This window comes from Pagrus pagrus, assembly GCF_965226575.1.
Source record: "Pagrus pagrus genome assembly, chromosome: 23".
Classification (NCBI taxonomy): Eukaryota; Metazoa; Chordata; class Actinopteri; order Spariformes; family Sparidae; genus Pagrus; species Pagrus pagrus.
In genome coordinates, this window is record NC_140205.1 from 12,663,313 (window position 1) to 12,687,557 (window position 24,245).

Sequence of the window (24,245 nt, forward strand, 5' to 3'; positions counted from 1 at the left end):
GGAATTCAATGTGGTCCATAGCATTGTGCGGGAAAAGGGGCGAAAATTAACGTGTCCACCCAGGTGTTATGTTTCCATCACAGCTGATTAGAGATGGAGCCAATAAACATCTGTGACTACTGCAGAGTCAGTTGACCCAGGAATGAATATTGATTCTGTCCTTTCCCAGGAGGGGAAAGTCATGTAAACCAGCCATGTATTTCAACGTTTTTGATTTGAAACTCAAATATTTAAGCAATCAATCAATCTATTTTTTCTCCTTCCCCACCACTCCTTCACTTTCAAATGAATGTAAATAATACCACCAACAATGTTCAGCAGCGATGTACAATACAGACAACTTGGAGCTAATGGGCTAAACCATGCAAAACCAGCAGCATCGTCCTTTAACATCAAACATCATACGTGAACTGAGTGTAGTAAAAGTGTGTTTGAAAAGAAGCACACGTGCATGTCGGACAAAAGCACCTAAGATCAATAGTCACGCTCATTCTAACACTGTGTGACAATGTGACAGTGGCACCACATAAATCCAGCTGGGCTTGTAAACGAGCCAAGTCTCATTGGTATTCCTGAGTGCTATCGAGAGGTAAAAGGTATTGATGAGCGGGTAGATGCACGTGGCCTTGGTACGTGACTCTGAGCTTTATACTGACTTTACTACTTATACTTTAAAGATTTGTATGCGAGTGCATGTGTTAGTGTGTCCTTCAGGTACAAATTGCTATGCCTTTTACAGCCGAGGTTCATATATGTGTTTTCTGTTTTATTAGACGTGGACGGCCTTGATTGTAGTGGGTTCATTGCATCCTTCAAAGGACGCTCAACACTCTGATGATGGTGCTATACTCGGAGCTGGTTGTAGGCCTAAAAACGTAAAGTTTCAAAACTGGTCATTGATCACTGGACTGACTGACAACACCTTCAGGGCTAGAAACAAAAATGTATGGATTGAGGAGAGGCAGTGTGAGGGAGAGCAGGCTGAAATGAACAGACAGAAAAGAAAAGGGCATGATGGGATGGAAAAGGGGTAGGAGGTGAGAGAGAGAGAGAGAGAGCAAGGGGGGAGGGGACTGATTGACGGTGTTATAGCAGCGCAACAACCTGGCATGCCCATTTTTTTCTCCTCCACCCATCTGTTCATCAGGATTACTCATATAGAGAGGGACGGAGGAGGAGGAGAGGGGAGGCTGTAGGAGGCCAAAGACAGGGAGAGGAGATACAATAACTGAATACAACACCACTTTTCCATAAACTGCTGTGATAATGACGCACAGTTAAAATTATGGATCAGAGCAATACAGTTAAGTGCTCTCATAGGGCTATTCAGGTAACAATGATAGTAATGGGAGGTGGAAACATTGTAGTGTCGGTTATGTAATACTCCTCGCCTGCTCTGCTTACCAAGACATTGCTCCCTACTGACAGATATGTTTAATGGGTTTTCCACAAGGTAGATGCAGTATGATATGTAGCACTAGCCTGTTAGCTGTGTTCATTAAAGGGGCTCTGTGGAGTTTTCTTGTTAACAAACAAAAGTTATGTTTATATTCAGTGTCAAGTGCAGTTCCTTCAATATAAAACATTTGCAAAGCCAATTTCTATCTCCGTCACAGAGGTTATGTTTTTAACCGTGTCCGTTTGTTTGTTTGCTTGTTAGTTGGTTGGTTTGTGATCAGGATCACACAAAAACTACTGAACGGATTTCTGCAAAACTTAGATGTAGAACGGGTCTCGGCCCAGAATAAGACCTGATTCACTTTTTGTGCGGATCCAGATATAGATCCAGGAATTTCTTTCTTTAACATTGCATGATAGGGCATTTCCCTCAAAACCTTGAAAAGATAACGCTGATGTCGTATCACGATACTTTCCTCGAAATAGTAATTATACATGAAAATGTCAAATTGTCCAGCATTGTTCATCTGACTGTGTTAAATGGCATCTGTGCACTGTTTCCCTGCTCTCTGTTTGTGTGTTTAGCAGCAGGTGAGCAGGTGCTGATGCCAGGACATGTGGCTCCTGTTTTTCCAGTCACATCCAAACAGAGTTCAAACACATGCTGGTTAATCATGTTGTCTTCTCACCTCTCCGTGTGTGCGGACACTTTGGGTGTTTATTCTAAATGTAGACTGAAGGCCTTTAGCGTGTTTACATTTGATTGTATTACAAACGATACATGGCTATTAGCAGCACGTTGTCTGAATGAGGGAGTGATCTTAAAGCTCTTCCACAAACAGAAAGGTCCTTTAAACCACAAGCCCAACCTGATGCCTTGTCACACCAGAGCTTATCTCATTTCCCTTGCGCGTGTTTTTCTTTTTGCATCAGTGTAATTGTACTTATTTTGACAGGACTTACAAACCTAAACAACACACTTTAATCTCCGCCACAAGGAGGCTGCCATAGGCTTCAAGCCACCGTGCCTTGCTGGTTTAGTGTATAATCTGCAGATATCATGAGGGCACAGCCAAGACTGCAAAGGTTATAAATCAGTCACTGCCAGCTGGAAGACATGCCTCAACACTCAGCACTTTCCCACCATGCTAACTGACCTTCCTCATCTATAGTATAGCCACGGTTTGAGAAAACTGGCAAAATCCAGAAAAAAAGATGCGCTGGAGGCGACAGTCACACTATAGAGAATAACGTACGTCCAATCGAGATAGCACATGTATGAATCCATGCTACTGTGCAGCCCATATCCCTGAGACATAACAAATGCACACGACTAGACACATCCATCAGCAAAAACTGGAACAAGACGAGGGTGTGCTGTTGAAGGGTGAAGCTGATTCAACGTCACAGCACGTGGGAATGAAGAATAACCAGAGGCATTATGTGTGAGTGAATGCAAATTATAAAGACTGAGTTATTGTTGTCATTGAATCTGATTGGTGAGCTCTTTGTACTGTATGTACAGCGCTGTAGTGCTGGTTAGACCCAATTACAATCAGCACAACAGTTTAACAACATCAAGGGACACCAGGAAAAAATAACGGATATAATGGTAAAGCTGAGATATGTGACTTACCTGTGAGGATTAAATCTCAGTCACTGACTGTCTTCAGGAAGTAGTTCAAACCTGCAACAACAGGAAGGAAGCAAAATTAAAAAGAACCCTTCTCCTTGGACTAACCAGTTCGAGATACAATCATAAAACTACTACAACTACAGCTACTCTATCTCCAGTGATATTATGGAGTACTGATGTTTTTATAACAACTCATTTGGAAAAGAAATAGCCTGCTTAGTCAAAGTCCTGCACAGCTCACATTCATGCAAACTTGCTTCAGTGTCCAATCAGCATCAGGTAAGATGGGAAGACAAGAACAAGCAGTTACATGGTCCTCACTAAAAATGACTGTTGGTACAAAGGTGCAACATTTAAAACCGGCTCCAGGGTGCGGGTTAGGGTTAGTATAAAGCCTTTTGTGGCTCCAGAGGAAGCTGCATGTAATCTGATAAATTGTCTGACGTGATGTCACTCAGTGGCTAAGTTGCATTATGGGTAATGTATTCAAATAAAAAAGACAATACCTCTGCTGTATTGATTTTGATAATTTGTTTGTAAACTGTCCATAATGAGTCCAACAGAGTTATAGGTAAGAAATGCTAGACCAACAGACTGCTTTCAAAAACCTGGAGCCTACATTACCCACAATGCAACTTAGCCACTGAGTGACTTCATTTGAGACAATTTATCAGATTACATGCAGCTTCCTCTGGAGCTAGAAAAAGGCTTTATACTACTTTTTTCACGTATGTAGTAGCACTCACCAAGACCCGTAAACACACTTTAATTAATACAATTGTGGATTTACCCTTTTTATTTAATTTAATAATTGGAAAAAAGGGACATATTTGGCTGTCAAAGCTAACACACTTGAATTCATTCATCAATGCAGGCCGGCGTCACACGCGCAGCGCACCATGCATACATGTGCACAGCCTCACGGCTCTCCAGGGAATCCCCAGCAAATGAGTGTGTCTTGCTGAACACAAGGCCCTCAATCAATAACCAAAATGTCTCCAGTCATTTTTATTACTTTTACCTCCAGCAGGGGACACGCACAAATGAAAGGTTACCCATTGACACACACGCGGTGCCCCCCGCCTCCTGCAAACACGCTTCCCTGCGTGACCGCGAATGCATTATCATAATCTCCAGAGAGACTCTCCATTCATCTCACATTAGCAAAACAAATGTGACAGACAAAGAACGGCGGCCTGTTTGGACGTGGAGCCATTAATACTGTAGTTAGCTCAGAGGAAAAGGACACTGGATTATGTGAGTGTCCATTAATAAGCTCAGGTCGAGCTGTTTGAACTCACTGGATGATGTAAAAAGATGAGAAAGGGGTATTTGAACTCCCCACGATGACGTGGTGAGTATCTGCAGCCACATGGAACGAGAGGGAGAGATTAGAGAAACGCCAAGGGCCCAACCCAACCCCGAGTTGTGACCAACAGAAGGATGGAGAGGCAAACAGAAAAAAAGAAGGGAACATCCGCACATCTATTGATTGAAAGACTTGACATGCACCGAGTTTAATTGAATGCATTCGTCACCCGGACTGAACCGAGCTGCATTGATCTCATCTCAGCTGAGCTGAAACAAACTGAACCGAGCTGAGACCAGAGACGGACGCAGATGAGGGGAAAGAGGAAGAGAGGGGAAAAAAAAGAGGCAGATGTTAATGAACAGAGACAGGAACGCACCGAGACATCAGAAAACCCCCGGCAGGAGAGGCAGAGCGAGGGCGATGTGAGAAAGAGTGTTGAGAGAGAGAGGGAGAGCACATGAAAAAATGAAGGCCGAGTGGGAATCGGAAACATGCATTATTAACGGGCGAATCTAAAAGCGCTTCATCATCAGAGCGCGAGGGGGGTGGAGAGGGATACAGAGACAAAGTAGAAAAAGATGGAGAGTGAGAAGAGAAGAGAAGCCAGCAGACCACCTGACCATGTACCTCAACATTTTGGGAAATGCTTATTTTTGCTACACGATCAGATCGATACCATTTTACAGTCTACAGGGCGAGGACGACTAGCTTAGCTTTGAATAAAGACTGGAAACGGGAGGGAAGCTAGCCTAGCTCTGTCCAAAGCTGAATTCAGGTACTTGCAAGTCCAAAGCTCACTAATTAATAGGGCTGTAGCTATCGATTCTTTTTGGAATCGATTAATCTAGCACTTTATCGATCGATTAATCGATTAATCGTATATATATATTTTTTGCATTTTTAAACAACCAAAACAAATAATGCATGACGAAAATGATGTGGCTGTAAAATGATCAACCATTTGGCTTTTATTTCTTTAAATAACAGAGGTATTTCTTACAACTCCAACATTTGGCTCCAAAACTTTATTGCAATTTACTCATTTAGTGCAAGTGCAAACAATTAAATAACAATACAGTTTCAACTTACTGTAAAACATGTATAACATGTAACACTATGAATCAATACAAACTTAAATAGTAACGGCCATTTTGCCTTAGTGTTGTCTTATACAACATTACAAAAAGGGATTGCACCTTCTAACCACCTACTAACAAATAATATATAATCTCTGGGATAGGCCTATTTGCTATGGTAACCTAGCAACCTATGTGTGTGCACGCATGCTGTGTTATATATAATTTTATGTTATACACAGCACCAAATCACAACAGAAGTCATTTAAGGTCACTTTTCCTATAGAACCGGTCCGGACCGTGTTCGTTTAATTAATCATTTCTTCATCGTCGCGCATCTACAATTCTCCACCGCTTTGTTTTACGAAGGGAGGAGCTCCGGACCGACGTAAACAAACACGCGTGCACACACACTTACAGACAGACAGAGAGAGAGGGAGAACATGTCACGTCGGTCTCAACTGTCTGTAAAGCAGATATCATATCTACGTTTTTTAAACGCGCACAAACTGATTCTGCTCTGGCATGTCATCTCGAGCCTTCGCAGTTCTCCGTCGTGGTGGCGGATACGCAATGCAATCCCCCCCGGGCTGCTGGAGAACCAGCGTGAGGACGTGAGTTTAGAGGACCAATCACAGCCCTTGCCGTCTCCGTTTCCCCGCGACGGAGTGCCGGACACTCCGCGCCCGGAGAGTACGGAGAGGCTCTCCGTGTCCGTGTACGGCACTTTACGCAGTAGTATTAACAACGGTCCGTGTGGAACATTCAAGATCCCTGCGCGTCATAGGAATTTAACGACGCTTCGAGGCAGAGTTTTTGCCTCGACCAATTTTTGTAATCGAGTAACTCGAGTAACTCGATGAATCGTTACAGCCCTACTAATTAACACATCTTTTTTGGTTAATGTAATGTAGAAAATGTGTGAAAAGATGTGTTTGTATGGGGGGTTATGTACTGGATTATTTGAAGAGTCTTTGCTGGTTGCCTAGCAAGCTAACGGTGATGAAACATTCAGGAAGTCAAACATTAAACCACAGCTACAGGAAGAAGATGGTTAGCTTAGCTTTGAACAAAGACCGTAAACGGGGGTGACAGCAACTTGTTTGGTTAATGTACTGTACAAATGGGTTCGTTCAAAGGGTCTCGACTACTTACCTTGCAAGCTAATGGTGATGAAAACACTCTTGGATGTCAAACATAAAAACACAAATAGCTGTCTTTACACTTCTTTGTGTAATGTGTTCATTATTGAGCTTAAAAGGTGCCAGCAGGCTGATTTTGAGCCATGCTAGCTGTTTACCCCTATTTAAGTCTTAATGCTAAGCTATGTAGGCTAACTGGCTGCTGGTACTAGCTTCCTATTAAATGCACAGACATGAGAGTGGGGTGAATCTTGTCACGTAACAAACTTTTCCTTTGAGAAACAATATATTGCTCTACGGTATAATTTTATGCTAACGTCAGCTCTACCACTGAAATCATCTGACCTCATTCTGCTCTATCTTTTTCTGACAGGGTGACAAAATCGAATCCATTATTTATAATCTATATGTGAGATTTCACATATTTCATTTTACAACGCTTGTTAATTCGTTTTGATGAATATACAGATGTATGTGAGCCTATGTAGAAGCTTTATTGCCATCTTTATTTCCCACCAGGACAGATAAGGAATGTATTTGTATTTTAAAGTCTTCCACAGTATATAGAGTAAAATGTTTTGAATCTGTGTGAAGAGCCTTCAGAAGAACCCGCGAAGCAAAAAATAGATCTGATTCGTTCACATCTTCAGTAAGGAACTAAAATATCTCTATGACAACAGTGTGAATGTGAAATCCAAGCTGTGTGAATATTTAAACATTCCCTGGAGATAAAGGCCAGCGTTTCTCTGAATGTCCTCGTACCAACTACAGTGTGATCACTATGTCTGAGCATGAAAGCCTGGTGCAGTACAACTCTGATTTACTGTCTATCCCCTGTCGTGTTTCAATTAGCTGACTGAGTTTATGGATCTACTGGGAGCCTGCACGTGGATGTTTTGGTGTATACGAGATACGGGGGGGTGGAGGGTGGATTTTGCAGACTGTGATAGTAATAACTGACCCCAGGCATGAATAGAAATGTGTGTGCACGTGCGTGTGTGTCATAATCCCCCAGACTGAGGGGCCTCAGCAATCAGCGACGGAAGCAGCTGCCCAAAAAAAACACTTAACACGCGCCGTGACGGCCTGGCCTCCACGCCCACTTTTACCTTCGTCTGACACACGCGGAAAAAATTAAAACAACCCCTCCGTCACCTTCCCAGTAGGGGGTTAATACACATCCTCATACAGCCATGCACACATGAGTAGACATTTTAATGTGGCTTGAAATTACTTTAAGCGATTCAAAGTTGCTTGATATTCATTTAAAGGTCCAATTTCTAAGATAGATGATATGTTGAGTCTCATTCCCGCCCCCATTGGTATAAAATACCCAAACCTCCATTACTAAAAGTAGCAGATACTGTATGTAGTGCTGATGAATTAAAGTAACGCACTGGCAGTCTGTATTGTCGTCCCACTGCATCATCAGAACCATTCTGCTTGTGATCACCTTGTGACCAAAGCTACAGTGTTTAACGTCCTTTCAAAATAAAATATGAACCCTGTCTTATAAATCATGTTGTCCATTCTGAGGTTTGGAGACTTGTAACTCTACATTTCTCTGCCCGTTCTTTCCCACGGAGGACCACAGTGTAGAATAATCTGCACCGCTTCAGGACCAGTGCCTGGCACGCCATTAATGAAGTCTGACTTTCTCTCTCTCTCACATTTGATTTCCGACACCAGTTGCCATGGAGCCGGCCAGAGCAAACAGCAGAAAGCACACAAGCAACACTCGTGCGAAATGTTTCTTCTACCAAACATAGCTCATCAACGCAGGAAGGATGTTGAAGGCCTTTGCAACGCATTGTTTGGTTTTCAAAGTAAGAGGGAAAAGTTTGGGCACAGACTTCAAATTGCCAATGAAAAACACATCACGATTGCAAGACATGTTTAACAGTGACTTGGTAGTCAGTGATGGAAGCAGTGGCACCTGGACCAGCGTCTGTTTGTCTGGAGCCTGAAGGTTGTCTGTTCATCAGACACACCATCTGTGTGATGGATTTTGGTGTAGGCCTTGGGGGTTATTTATTACTCTCCCTGTGTGTATGTGTGTGTGTGTGTTCTGCGTCCATGTACATCTGTCCACATGTACCTATAGTCACAGAAAATGACAAATGACCTAATTAAGATGGTTGCCAGGTTGGGTTTAGTGACCATGTCATTGTGTTGCATAGATACAATGTTCCACACGGCTGTTTTTGAAATCCCCTGGCTCATAGACATTTAAATTGCTTTTGCATTTCCAGGAAATCTCAATAACTCTGAATAAGCAAAAGCACATTATTGAGACATTAATGAGCACCCGCATGAGCACAGTTTTTTGCAAACTGCTGCAGTTTTTGTTTGTGCTTTGGTAATATTAACTACTTCAGATTCTACCTCAATAGTTCCTGGCCAACTGAAAGGTATGTACCTCAGGAGAAGGAACCTTTTGGGGGATAGACATGCAGTTACATAAAGTCCTTGGAAATGTTTGTGGTGTTTAATAGCACTTACCAGTCTTCCATTATCCTCTTACATTGGTACACTTCGAGGTTTTCACCCTCTTTAGTGGATTTTGAAATAAGCCTGCCCTCATCAGAAAAACTACTATATAGGTCGACTGTACAAGCAGCCTATTATGACTCATACTTAGGTTAATAAACAAACCTAGCTAAATATACGTAGTAGTTTGTTCCCTTAACTTAACCAAACCTAACTTTACATACATAGTAGTTTGTTCCCTAAACCTAACCAAACCTTACTAAACATACATAACTTCAGTTACATATTTGACAAACTTATTATAAAACCAAAACTACAATCTTTTCCTAAACCTAGCCACATTTCAGTGCCTCAACCAGGTCTTTTTTTAGTCAAACATAACCAAACTGCGATGGTACATGTCAGATCTGGTATGCCTGTTGATACACAGCAATGCTCATGTTATTTTAGGAATGGTTATAAATTATATATGAGTCACGGGGGATGTGTTTTCTGAAAACACTTCAGGGTGTCCATATGAATGGCAAAAATAGTGTAAAATAGCACAATCTTTCCAGAGGTAAGGCTAGATTGAAAAATGCCACAGCCCTGTGTTAGGATGGTCTTTAAAGCTGCTTCTGAACTTCAAACCGAGACATTCCCTCTTAAATGTTTGTATATGTCTGTGTGTGTGTTGGACACAGACAGAGAGGGGGAGGTGGTTACCATGGCTATTCGAAGGTTTTTTAATTTTAACAGTCTGCGAGCATCCTTCCAATGACGGACAACGCACACAGTCCAGCCCCACACAGAGAGAGCTGGGTTTAATCAGAGAGATTTACTGCCTCCTAGAAGTTTTTTTCTTCCCTCCAGAGGTTAAAGGGACAGTTCTCCCATCCCCGCCGTTCCCACTCGACACACAATGGAGTCATCAAGAATGTCACACATGCACAAAGAGACGGTAAGAGCAAGAAAGATACATCAAGATTTAGGGAACAGTAGGAAGTAGCATTCCTCTGCTGCTGATCCTCTAAGCTTTCTGCAACTGAAGGGGAGCATATTGTACAAGTTTCCAGGTAGCTCTCTAGGGAGTGGATCCAATCATCAGACTTGTTTTACAGCCCCAGCAGAGGGAGTGTATTGAAAGCGAGAGTGAAACAGGAGAATGGCGGGGATGGACAGCAGAGGATCAGAAGAAGGAACAGACAGTAGAAAAAGATGATTTGTAAGCTGACTGAAGAAGACGGGTAGTTTGACCAACATCAGTGCAGATGAAATATCTCTCTATATGACGCTCGGGTCCATTAAATCAGTCACAGTGAGAGAGAGGCCTGCCTGAGTTTGATTTCTATGTTAATGCAGGATGTCTGCAGGCTGTGCAGGGGGATGCCTCCCAAGGCTATACTGTGGGGATTTGAAAATCTCATCTAACACACACTCCTGTGCATACAACAAAGACATTCAGTGTGACGTTCTCCACAGAGCACAGGCCCATGCAACGAAGCACTGATGGTGCACAGTGATGGCGAATTGATTTTATTCTATCTGGCTGCTTCAGTTTCTGTAGTATAAAATGTGTTCTTAGTGCTACTATCCTCTAAACTACAAGGCAGTAAAACACTGTTGAACAAAAAAGGGGACTTAGTATTAAAAAGACTGTAACTCCTCACTTGATCTGAGTGACTCAGACCTCATATTGCCATTTTTGCATGAAAAAGCCGACTGTCGACTTTGCCCCTCATTATTTATACTGCAGTCACATTTTTAAGTGATCTCTTAACAGCCAGTCTGAGAGAAAGAATGATTACAGCCTCTAATTACCATGTCAGAGTACAGAAGGGCATGTGGGTAATATTTTGAGACCGACTTGACAAAGCTTTTCTTAAAAACTATGGGACTGAGCCTTTTAGGAGTCCACCGTGTCGTTGTTAATGGCATAATCAAAGGAGGATATGAAGCCTGACAAAAAAGGGTTTAAAGGGTTAATGAAAACAGCACACTGGATGCTAATTTATCCATCATAATGAAACAGCAACACACATCAGTGTTTGGCCTCTGGGGCATTGCACAACAAGTCAGGTTCTCTCAGACACAGATGTGAGAAGTAAATCTAAAGACAAGCTGGCTGGGTCCTATTAATATCATTTTGTGCTTTTTCCGCATGAAACGCTCTCTCCCTCGTAAAGACCTGACGTTGGCCGACGTCGCTGAAGAAGCAAGATTCATCAAGTTCTGAGAAGCCGTGGAGAGAGTCAAGCAGAATAACGTCCAGAGTGCTCAACCGAGCAAAGCCTGGCCATCGGTGACGTGACATGTCAAGAGACGCGTTGAGAAAAAGACGCCCATGCAGCCAAGCAGCCCCCCTAGAGACCATCTTATCTAAAGGAAGAACACAAAGGGGAGGCGAGGGAAAGACAAAGATGGAGATAGGGCAATGAGAAAGTGGAAATGAGAGTGTGTGGACAAGGGAGGGCAAACAGACCTATAGGACGCCTGGGAGACGTCTAATATTGACTGCGTATCTTCCACCTACCACACAGAACGACAGAAGAAGAAGAAGAAGAAGATGAAGAAGAGAGGATTGAGGCCTCCTAATATTAGAAACACCAGTGGAGAGGGATTTCTCTGTGTGATCTCATTAATTTAGGACTCCTCACAAAAAAATCTCAGGCTTAAAGCTGAGATGAAGCAGCTAACACAAAGGCTGCGCACACACACACACACACACACACACACACGCACACACACGCACACAATAACAATGACTTACTGTGACAGTGAAGGGTAGATATTACACTCGCTACATTCTGTTTGGCAGTGTAGCTGTAACCAAGTGAGCTTACTGTAAATGGGATATCACTTTTTTTTTTTTTAAAAGGATCAACAAAGCCAGCACACACAGACAGCGCTGCCAGATTGTAGCTCGAACACGTCTAACTGCTCTGCTAGTCTCATATTGCACAAACAAAGCGCCGAGCAGCTGTGTAATTGGTATATCCTGCAGCGATCGTGAGACACGAGAGACTTTGAAGGAAGATCAGAACTGGAGATGAGCGATGGCAGGAGATGACATGACCGATTTCGCTATTTTTGGAAAATATCAAGGAGCTCTAGTATATGGACTGGTATTTCATCTTGCTTACTATTTTCAACATGCCTCCCTCAGGGTTTCTTTGCGTATGTACATGTGGGTATGGATCTGGAAATGTCCCGCCAGCGTAAACATCAAACACCGTATTTCATGTCCGTACCAACTCAGGACTTTGGTGGAGCTTAGAGGGATGCTCTGACCATCAGCCTGATTGCACCTTCACACAGATTACCTCAAGGTGAAACCTAGCCATTTGTGATTAGTGGCCTGATTTTTCACATGCAGTATGACCACTCTACATGGACGGATTAGAGAACTGGCCTTCTGGTCACATGGTTCAGAGGAGCCTTTTTAAGCCAAAACCTCAGTTTTTAGTGGATACTGTTATATCTAATAGACAGGTTCCCTCTTTTCTTTGTAATTCAAGTCTTTTCCTAGTATCTGATTATGCTAACTATACTTGGACAGTATAAGTGGACATGTTAGCATGCTATCACACTAAATTAAAGGGTGAACATGCTAAACATTATGCCTTCTAATCAGCATGATACCATGATCACTGTGAGCATGCTAGCATGCTGGGGTTAGCCTTTAGCTCAAAATATCACTGTACCTAAATACAGCCAAAGTAGCAGCCCAGTGACCAGAATGAAATGTTGGCATTGTACATAACCGCAAATCATGGATAAATTTGTACATGTAATGCATAATAAAATTAAGGAGCTGCGGGACATTTTTCATGCTTGTTTATGGCAACCTAGTAGAGGCCTACCAAGTGAGAGACCACTGCTCGACACCATTGCGAGATCCTCTTTCTATGACAGTATGACAGTTGTTGTATCACAACAATTGTAACAAGAAAGAAGATGACAGTGAACATATTCCTGGCTCCAATTTCATTTCCTCCCCTACCATTTCCATTGTAGGAGATGAGTTTACAATAGCTGCAATGACAGTATCATTGTTAACAAAAAACACACTCTCAACATTTCAGATGGGACATCATGAACAGTTCTGGCACCATCAGGCACCAGTGAGAATTCTGATATGTTTATATGTAGCCTGCATGATTGGAGTGAGATGTGATGATCTGTGTGTCTGTGCATGTGCACGGCTAACGCAAAGAGACTAATTACAGCGCCACTCAGCAGCTCCACTAGATTGAATGTGAACGCTCTTAAAACACACGCGTCTCTCGGCTGGTTGGACTTGACATTAGCAGTCCGCTTCAGAAAAAGGACTTGGGGCAACCGGCAGACAAAACAGAGCTCTAAACAGCAGCATTAAGCGCTGGGGCCGGGGCTCCCGTGTTACATGAATGAGTGTGCTTTGCTTTTGCATTTTCAAGTGCTGTATTTGTTTACGGCACTTGAGGTCAGATAAACACTCAGTAGCCCATCGCATTGGCTTTCGCCTACGTAGCTCTCGACTTTTTCCAATGCGGCTACATTTGTTTTGCTCACAAAAGAAGCCCTAAAAAGCAACAGAGGCCACGTGCAAATGATCCTGGAGCCATTCTGAATTACGTGACAGCCGTGATTCATGACCTCACTTCAGCAGCTAAATGAAACAGCTTGCAGGTTGGACCTATTTGGATGCCGTCATGGTCCAGTAACGCGGTGATGTTGTTGCTTCCTAGCTGTGGCGTGCAGGATCACTGTAGCATGAATCGGACATACGTGCATCTATATGCTGCAAACCCCTCATCCATACACGAGAAGCCCACAGACACACAAACCTACTTTATTTGCTTCCAATCTTTGTGCTGATTTTCATTAACCAAATTCACGATGAAACAACACTGACCTGCAGTCAAATCCAGGGAACAAAACGAACCACGGCACCAGCCACACCAGTCTGAAAGGCCTAAAAGAGTCACAGGTTCACAATATGCAAATATAACACTCTTGCTATTAAAACCAGATGGATAAAAATGTCTACTCTTCTGCTAATTTGATACATCTGCGACACCAGAGAAGACAATCCATTGAGAAAAGACTCTCTGTGTGTGTGTCCCGATAACCTCATTATTTGACACCAATCTTCGAACTGAGCCGGAGTGACTGTAACTATCCTTTGATAGTGTTGTATGGCTTTTGGAGCAGAAGAAATCAATACCTGAAGTGCTGTTTCTTTCAAACCTGCCAATCTCTGACCATTCTTTAAATTACTTTAATCAACACCTCTTCCCTTCTCTCTATCCCTGGAGAGGAGACTCCAGAACATTATCTTCACCTTGTCTTTTCAGGCCTCTTAAATCACATCAACACAATGTCTTCAGTCACGGTCAACTATCCTCTCAAACATTTTGATTTGAAAGGTGCAACTTGTAAGAATGTTAGTTTTAAACCTTAACGATCAACTGAAAGTATCAACAGAATAAGAAATAACAGTTTTGATATTATTTCAATGATTTCTATTTTGGATTGCAGAGATTTCTAATGATGTTAGCATGCTAACCAGCCATCCCTGGTCTGTCCTAGCCTAATATCACTTTGTACCTCAAGAGGCAACACTTGCGGAAGGCTGGACGGCTAACTGAGCTAACAAGCTAATGGCAGCTACAGTCATGGACTAAAGCCCATACTTTGAAGCTTGTATATTAGTTGGTATAACAATTGACCAAATGACAACATCTATGTGAAAGGGGTCACTGACAGTGATGAACCCACACAGAATTGTAACCTAGAGCGTATTAGCATCTTTCAGCTCATTGTTTTGGTTTTACTGCCCCTAAATCATACGTTTTGGTTCAGTATCACAGCTTTCATCAGCGCCAATTTCGGCCAGCAAGCAGCTAAACCCATTGTACTCTACCTTCCCTGTGGGGCCTTCTAAACAGGAGACAAAGCTAGCAACCAGCTAACTGGTAAACATAGCGTAGCATTTAGAAGCAAAAACAAGCCAGATATTTCCCTCAGGAGTTGGTGGAGACTAAAAACAGAGCTAAAAGGACTTACATTCGTCACACCCTATAACTCCCAATTACTGCTAATGTTGCTCCGAATCTGCTGGCAATCTTTTGCTAGCATGTTCACCACATCAACTTAATAGCTAAAAGCTCTTAAAGTCACTGGTTCATCTTCCTCTAGCTATACCAACATTTGCTAGCACAAAGCTAATATCCAACATGGATGATCTGATGAGCAGACAGATACAGAACAAACTTTATTTTTCCTGTTTAGCCAGGCCTCGACCTTCCAGGAAAGTGTGTCTTATATATCACCTTGTTCAAGCCTAAATGACCGCCGGCAGCAAAAATTTGAGCTGAGATCGATAAAACCGTGAGGAAAACTTCTCATTCACACACACATTAAGTCAGGCTCTGTGGTGGACCGATCAAAGCAGCAGACCCTAGCAGTTTGCTATCACTCAATCTCTCATTGCACACACACACACACGCTATTCACTGCTGCCCACGGGGCTGAACAGCCTTGTTGGCCAGTGGTGCTGAGCTCGTGGCAGGCCAGACAGCACAGACCCAGCTATAAAAGAGAGGCTGCTGCTATCTCTATACAAAGACCCCAGTCAGCACTTTGGTACTCTAAAAACAGATGCTGTCGGAGCTAATGAGTGTACCTCGCAGCACAGTGGCCAGCCCGGGGTTTACATTGGGACAGTTCACATCTCCATCCGTGCAAATGCACCCGCTATTGTGTTTACGAGCCTCGTTTGAGGAAAATTTATATTATGACCTCGATGGAGCTTTTATTTTAACTAAATCTTTATTGGTAAATTTAGTTTGCAGTTTATACAATTATGCTTTGCCAAAAATATACTTTGAGGGTTCGTATTCAGCAATAAAAGAAAGGAGGTATTGAGCAGGACAGCAGCTCTCTGTCTCTTGCACATTAAAACATGACCCATGAAAATAATTTGGCTGTGGTGAGAACTGACTTCCCCTTCTTCTGGCTAAAGGAGGTTCTGTCTTACAAAATGTCCATCTGACTGCCGGGATTTTGGCTAAACACGATAAACCGAGTTAACCCACTCGACTCCACTCCGTACTGCGTTAATGAGCTTGTGAAGGATCACACAGCTGTCTAAAAACAAGCGCTCCTCCCGATGCCCTCGGGGTCCCCAGCCCCTAATCCCGGGATCAATAATCCGGGTGTCAATACAACCTCATGTGCTGACACTTATGGATTAGTTACACTTGATACACACTATCAATCAGTGTGTTAATGTGAATGCTCCGGTTTGGATCAGGGGTGAGAAAAGCGGGTGAATTTCAAAATCTCATAAAAGGAAAGTTCAAAAAAACAAAAACAAATCCTGAGCCTGATTGCGAGACCGTATCGCACTCCCACTTCGCAGACAGAACAGGGACAGCACATCCCCAATCATCCCAAATTCGACCCTGCTACATGGAGGATTGTGAGTGCAAGTGACAAGAAGGGCGAGGCACTCAATAATTCATCACTCAGTATAGTATTTTTGTGGCCTGGCTTTGATACACCAAAGCAGTTGCAGTGCTTCTAAGCCCAAAGATAAGAGACATATTTTTTTTGCGTTTATATGTGAGGATATCAATTATTCAAGCACAAATCATCTCTCATAGCTAGAGGGACCCTGTCAGCTCAAAGTTGCTGTTTTTTTGAGTAAATTTAAGATCTTAAGTCAATGTCTGTGGCTGCCTGAATTCCTACTGCATCCACTTTCAAACACCGTCACGTGGCAAGACGAAAATGGTCAAATATTGTGCAGAAATAGGAATTAGGCCATTAGAAAGACACTCGGCAGCGTAAAAATATGGCTGCTGAGGTGCAATATGTAAAAACTGGCCATCTGTACTGTACTGTAGAGTAACTGCTAACAGCTGCTGACTGTATTCTGTTTATACATCATGACTGTGGCTATTGTTAGCTTATTAGCTTAGTTAGCCATGCAGCTAGCCAGGCTACTAGGTGTTTTACACCTTTAGACTTTTGGCCACTTCAATTCATGAATCATTTGGTCTATATAACACCGGAAAGTAAAATAAAAGCCCAAGCTGGCTTATTTATATTTTTAATTTTGTCCGACTAACAGTCAACAACCCAAAATATTTGATTGAATATTATATATGGTTAAGAAAACCAGTAAAAAAATCATATTTTAGAAGCTGGAACCTGAAAATAAAAAATTTGTGATTTTATCTATGTCAAACTGGAACCTGCTCCTAGCTCTTTCTCCATGAAATTATTTCATGCATAAAATTCATCATACATTTTTTGAGCGCAGGCCGGTCACTGCTACAACATTTATGAAGTGAATTGGGGTCTACATTGTCATCAACTTCCCGGGCACAAAGACGTGTGTTTCATGTTATATTCTCTTTGATTTACAGTCCAGCGTAAGGCAGAAACATCAGACAGGTAATCCCTGGCTGCAATCATCCATCCCTGAGGAGAGGAGGATAAAGATTGATGTATGGATCGCAGCCATAAAATGCATCAGAACTGCATCAAAGCCTTTCTATATTTAACACCAGTCAAATATCATAAAATAAATCACAGACAGATTAACAGATGGACAACAGTTATTTAAGGATGTCACACACACACGTACAAGTGTAGGACAACACTGGAGAGAATAACAGTATTAACTGTACCATCCCCGACCAAACAGGCGATGGTTCATGTGATCCAGCAGTTACGAGACACTGCCTCGACACCTGATAGTGTTTGTTACCTGGTTATGAGTGTGCGCACGGAGGATACCACCGTGGGAAAAGCATGTGATACCCATTTCAGAAAAGTAGCTTCTCTTCCACTTATTAATGGGCCTTTTGTCGAGTGAATATCTTGCAGGTAATATATCACATAGCTGTAACGGATGACTGGCTTGACTGAATATGTAACAAAGTGAAGTGGTTTCCTGTGCTTTAGAAAGGCCACACTGATACACCGCAGACATCAATACCCCAGTTTTTTTTCATGGGCATATACTACCAAACAAAACTATTTTAGGGTTTAAAAGAGGTGTGTCATGGAGACAAACGTGGACTGCCTCCAGCAGGTAGCAACCCAGCGCTGGCTTGCATTTTGCTGGGTAAAGGTTAAATGGGCTTTGTGAGTCATGGATCAGAGCAGAGAGTGGAGGAGAGAGGAGTGGGCTGAGGGTCAATAATACCAGCAGTGTGCATGTGGTGGGAAAATACTGGGAGGACACTGGGGAAAAAAAGAAAAAGCTGAGCAAACAGACATGGTGCAGAGCCGTGTGCAGCCCTCCCAGGCATGGACGTTATTGCAATTTAAAGTATGTCAATGCGTCGAAATGTCATATTTGATCATTGTTATGGGACAACAAGATTGTGTTTGTGGCATCTGAGGACCATCATTTACAAAATTAACATCACTCTGTATTGAAAAAGACTTGAAATTAGCAAATATGAGCATTAACTTATAAGTATTATGTTTACTGAGGTAACAAATCAATCCAGAAGTAGGGTCATTTTCTCATAAGCTTATATGCAATCTGACTTCTTTTTGCGACCAGTGGTGTCAGCCCCTGCTGGCCATCAAAGAATACAGGTTTAAGGATTTTCTGTGTTGGTTTCACTTTTCCAAAGCTCTGTCTACTAATTATATTGTCTATGGTTAGCATATTTAGCTCATTGTTTTGGTTTAACAGCCCACATCTTCACTGCTTAGATCCACTCACACAGCTCTCATCAGTGTACTTTTCGGAGCTAGCATAGAGCATTTAGCGGCTATAGAGCCAACTATTTTCATCAGTGGTTGGTGAAAACCAAAACAAAGCTAAAAGTAATGAGTTATGACAATGAATATTGGACATCGGATGGTATCGGATGTGTACAGTAAATAAGCCATTGTTAGCTAACTTGTCTGCCAACTTCTTATATCATTGTTGTGTTTACAGTTTGTTGCCCTGTGCCCAAGTAGCCATAAATACATTACTGTAGCTTACAAGATGTATATTTTTAAATGTAACCTACTTAGAATATTATCATGATGTGTGTTAAAAGCCTACAGACAATTTCACCCCTTGTCAAGCCCTTCCACAAGAAGGAGGGAAAAAAGACATCACAGACATTCATCTGTAAAACAAAACCATTGGTACTGGCCCACAGCCAAGTCATTAAAACAGTTAATTATCTATGCAGTAATGAAGGAAGCTGTGAGGAAACTGTTCTTTTACTCAAAAAAGGTTAAGCAGAATATCCTCCAATAGAGAGACAGTTAATTTTGCATCACAAATTACCAAATTAATTGCAGCTTCCTGGTGATAATCAGTTTATCTGATCTAGAGATAATAGTTCAACATATGTCCAACTTTAATACAACATTCTGTGTATGTTTATGGGACAACAGCAAAGACAAAGCTATGTTCATTTTGTAGTTTGAATAAAAAGATGACCACCTCAGCTTTTTTTTAAGAGAATATACATCGTCTTTGGCACTACATCTCTGTAAATGCACTACCTTTGTGCAGTAGTGTGTCTGATTTCAATCTAGCTGTGTGAGTATCAGCACCGTGTATCTTAGCAATCAGAGAGGGGACATGAAGGTTATCTCTGTCCAACAAAAAAAACAACCGTGAGAGCAAAGACAGTAGCTAATTTAGTAGAAAGTGGCCACAATCTGTTCCTCCTTTTGATCAGCATCAGCCTCAGAGAGTGCTACTGACATACTGTATCTACGTCCTCAACTGAAGTGTGTTCGACTCATATCTCACGTCCAACTAGACTGCTACACAAGCATTACGTCAGGGAGCCGAAAGGCAAGGTGAGTAAAGCAGCCTGGCTCTGAGAGGACAATGCAGAGTATCTGGCGGCCCAAAACCAGCCAGCTCAGTAGTTTTAGGGGTGAAAGAGACAGAGACAGAGAGGACGGAGTGGAGTGGCTTTATCAGTGATGTGAAACGCCATTGACTTTTTTGGGACGACGTCCAAAAGCATCAAATGATGCTGAGCAAGAACAAACAGGAAGTGAGTAATTATTACAGTCAGTCACTGTACCCTCAGCCTGGACTGCATTAAGTGACATCTTTGCTGTCATTTTCAATATATACTGACCAAATGGCGAATGTCGAAATCCTATAAATTGTATCGACTGTTTCTCAGCTTTCCCCGTTAGACCATATTCACACAGCGGCCATTTTCCTCTGACATCACAGTCAGGGTGGGAAGCTCGAATGTCATACTGATGTGTTCCAGGTTGCAAGTCCTGTAATAGAGGAAACCCAGAAAAATCGTTATCATGTCACTGCTTCCTGATTGATCAGCAACTGAAAATAAGGAGGGACATCTGGCTGTACTTCAAGGTAGAACAACATTTTTGAAAACCTGTTAGCTTCCGTTAGACAGCAGCTAACGTTACCGTTCAACCACTTCCTAGCTAGCGTTGCTGTTTGACAATGTTCCACAATACAACAGGAAAGGCGTAAATTAATTCTTAAATATCAACTGACATCTTGAACAGGTTTATCTAACCCTGGAAGTGAAACACACTGAATGTAATTGATAACTAGGAAGTGGTTGAATGCTAGCGTTAGCGTTAGTTAACAGGTTATCAGTTGTTTTACCTTGAAATATGGCCGATATCAGTCCAGATTTTTCACTAGCCATCATCTTTTCAGTCGCTGATCAATAGAGAAGTGGTGAAATGAAAACAATTTGTAAGATTCCCCACATTTGTACAACTTGTAACCTGAAACACAGCAGCCTAGCAGCTTCCCACCCTGAGCGCGACGTCAGAAGAAGATGGCCGCCGTGTGAATATGGTCAGTTAGCTGGTTCTTCTTTACTGTGAATAGCTTAAAAAAATAAAATCTGGCCACAGATGCAGATAAACTGAAAGATTTTACAGCCAAAAATACACTTGTGGTCAAAAAGTTAATATTTACACTTTCCAGTGTATATGAGATATATAGTTTGTACTCTGAGCCTTTTATACACACTGGTATATTATACAATGTCATAGTCTGGCCTTTATTTAGAATGTAAATGTTAAGACACATAGAGAGAAACTGTGTGTACACTACATTTCATTTATTTACATAACCCATTGAACGTCTCATCATGATCCCTTGGAGCAGCACTGTTTATACTATACTTAAACATTAGGATTGTGATTTTAAATAAAGTGTTCACTATTTGAAATAGCACAGGGTGACGCAGAACACAAAACTGTAACAAATTATTTATCATTTATAAATGTTTAATGGTTGCTGATAAGATCAGAAGAGTTAGACTGACCGCCCTTTTATTTCTAGAATATCGAGACAAGCGAAAGACCTCGCTCTTTCAGCTCGATACAGTTCATTATGCTTTAGTTGCTTCAAAATTACTGATCAAATTTGAAGTGTGTTGTGGTGGGTTTCAATTACTCTGTTACTCTGAAGTGCACAGCGTGGGCATGTGGATTCCAGAGCTGAAATAAAATCAAAAATTCGAATAAAAAAACCCCCATTTAATAAGACAGATGTTATACGACTCTCTTTATCCCTTCAAGGCCCATGAACATGAGGATCTGCCCGCCATTAATTGGTTTATCAGTTAACAGGCGCATCTTAAAATGACAGATGACTTTTTTCCACACTGAGAACCGCTTCTGTTCTCCGTCCTCCTCATCCGCTCACTGGACAGTTTATCTTTTTCTACAAAGACATTCTTTCAGCTCGACCAGAGGGCACTTACTGAAGGCGGGCTGGCCTCGGAAAAGCCTCCTCTCTGGGGTCAGACGAGTAGGATCGAGGACACATGCCAGGCTCCAATTGAACTGGAGCCGCTTTTCCCACACCATATATCGATGATAAACAGATGCTTAATTTAAAGTGTCCTCTGGACGACTGTGGCCACACTCAAAGTGTTTGTTCTTACCACGCGGAGTTCCCCTAAATGGCAGCAGAGGACCTTGTGACATAAATGTACAAATGCTGCTAAGAGCAACTTTTTCTGGCAAGACAAATCCCTGCTATCTGACTGACTAACTCAGAGACTGTCTGCACACCACCTGAAGCTCAACCATGATGAGACCGGGCTGCTGTCTCGTCCATACCCCCTTTCGAACAAAGCAAACCAAGTGCTGGTTCTGAGTTGGTGCTAGTGCTGATTCGGCTCAACCTGCAAACCTTTTAAGAACTGGTTCGCTTTTCCACGGGCATGAGAGCCACCGTAGAGTCACTGTTAGCATCGACTCTTTACAAGAGCTGCTCCTGCCTTCGTATATCTAAATTGGCATCCGAACATGTCCGGTCCTCACACCACTGTGGCTTCAATTTGATGTCCAGAGTGAAAATCTTTTGTTTATTCTCCCTTGGATAAGTAGGAACACGCTACACTAGCTTTGCTTTTTAAAAAATGTCCGCCGTTAGTTGGCCCTTGGCCACGATATCCTCACGCCCAGCCCCTGACGTAAGCTGTTCTTTGTTGTAGACCAGCAAAGTGTTGATGCCACTCTGGCACTACACTACAACGCTTCTGTATCCTGCTTTGACTACCACTGGCTGCTTGACTCTGATAGCCCACGCATAATGCACTGCTGCTGCCAATCGGCTTGCTACTCCCTCAACAAAATCAAGTTTGCGGTTCTGGCTTCATAATGGTGGAAGGAGCTCCCTCTTGACATCTAGACAGCAAAAAATCATCACATCTTCCGCCGCAGAAAGGATAAAATGGATAGCGATTGTTTCTTGATGTTTCTAAATGTAGCGTTGGGAGCAGTTCAGAACATTTGATGTTGATGTACTTGCAAGATCCTTGCAATTCTTGGGTTGTGTCCTTATGTATGTAATCCCTATGAATGTAATGTATCAATACGCATGGTGAAATGTGTCAAAAGACGTCACCAGAATCATCATAAATGCACCCTAAGGTATAAGACATGGCACCAGTCAGTGCCAAGGGGAGGATTAGTGTCCTGTGTAGGTGTCGTATGAACAATGTCGGCTTCGGGCCAAGGAAACACCTTAAAAAAGCAATACATAATTACACACTCTACAAATCATGTGTGAAGACTCCAAGATAAATCCCCCATCAAACTAATCGCCCCTCATGGCTGGGAGGAAAAAGATATCTACCTATGAGAGAAGGAGCTAAAAGAATCAGCCGAAGCTGACAGATTCAATTATGCCCTGTACAAACATGTTTAATAATCGTTGTTAGGGCTGGTTGGTTCACACCCATCATGTGATGCTAGTGCCTCGAACCAATTGGATGTTTGGTGTGATAAGAGGAGCTCTTTAATGGCTTCTTTGACCTAAATCCTCGCTAATCATTTTAGAGCTGCGACAAAGATTCTGGCGGATGGGGGGTAATATTATTTTTAAGCCTACTGTACAGTGAATTAAGCTCCCACCACTGGGATTTGAACATTTCTCCTTTGTTTCCTTGAAAAAAGAGGATGTGTAAGACCATATGTTTTTGACGTGAGTTGACATCATGTTTCCTCCTCTCACACATCAAGGTAAAAGGAAACTATAGGAGAAGATCTGAATTTGTTCAGCTATGAATAGATTAAACATGATTAGGATCGTCAACAATCACAGTCACGAACTCGAATGAAACAGCGGCGAAAAACAAACAACAAATGTGCCCGCATATGGCTCAGTATATAAAATTAAATCAGCCGTTCAGACAGATATGCTGATATGTTTTTACACTCTGCAAGTGATAGCTACTACCAGTCTGGCAACTCCTCTGCTCTCACCCACTCTCCCATCTGCTGCCCACCTGATCCACAAAAAACAACTCAGCTGCGACCGACACGCAAGACTCCATGACACTCTGAGCCTGGTGCGACACAGAAAGGTGAAAGAGGTGACTCAAAGTGCACTTATTGAGCTTTTAAGCTAATGTATCATGTGTGTACATGTATGTATGATATGAGTGTACAGTATGTGCACATGTGTGTGTAGTACAGCTGCGTCTGCTTTTATTAATCTCCAGTCTCTCGCTCTACTTCAGATGCGGCACAGCTGGCGATCGCAGCAGCGCGTCACTCCTCTCTATTCTTCTTCACCGCAGCCTCAGTTTCCTCTTTTCTTAGTCATTCCACGTGTCCTCTCCTCATTGTTCTCCTCAGTACTGTGCTTTTCCTCTTCTCTTCTTTCCTTCCTCCCCTCATTCCTCTTTCCCTGCTTTTCTTTTTTTACTCTCATCTCCTCCCTTTACACC

General features: G+C 42.3%; 1 protein-coding gene across 3 annotated transcripts in view; it reads right to left on the reverse strand.

Annotated features, from left to right (window-relative positions):
- Positions 1-24,245, reverse strand: part of nrcama (neuronal cell adhesion molecule a) — a 56,729-nt gene that overhangs the window by 27,074 nt on the left and 5,410 nt on the right. For all 3 annotated transcript variants that reach the window (XM_084345395.1, XM_084345393.1, XM_084345392.1), the window contains exon 2: positions 3,035-3,085. The gene's annotated coding sequence lies outside the window, so the exon portion shown is untranslated. The remainder of the gene's footprint in view (positions 1-3,034; positions 3,086-24,245) is intronic.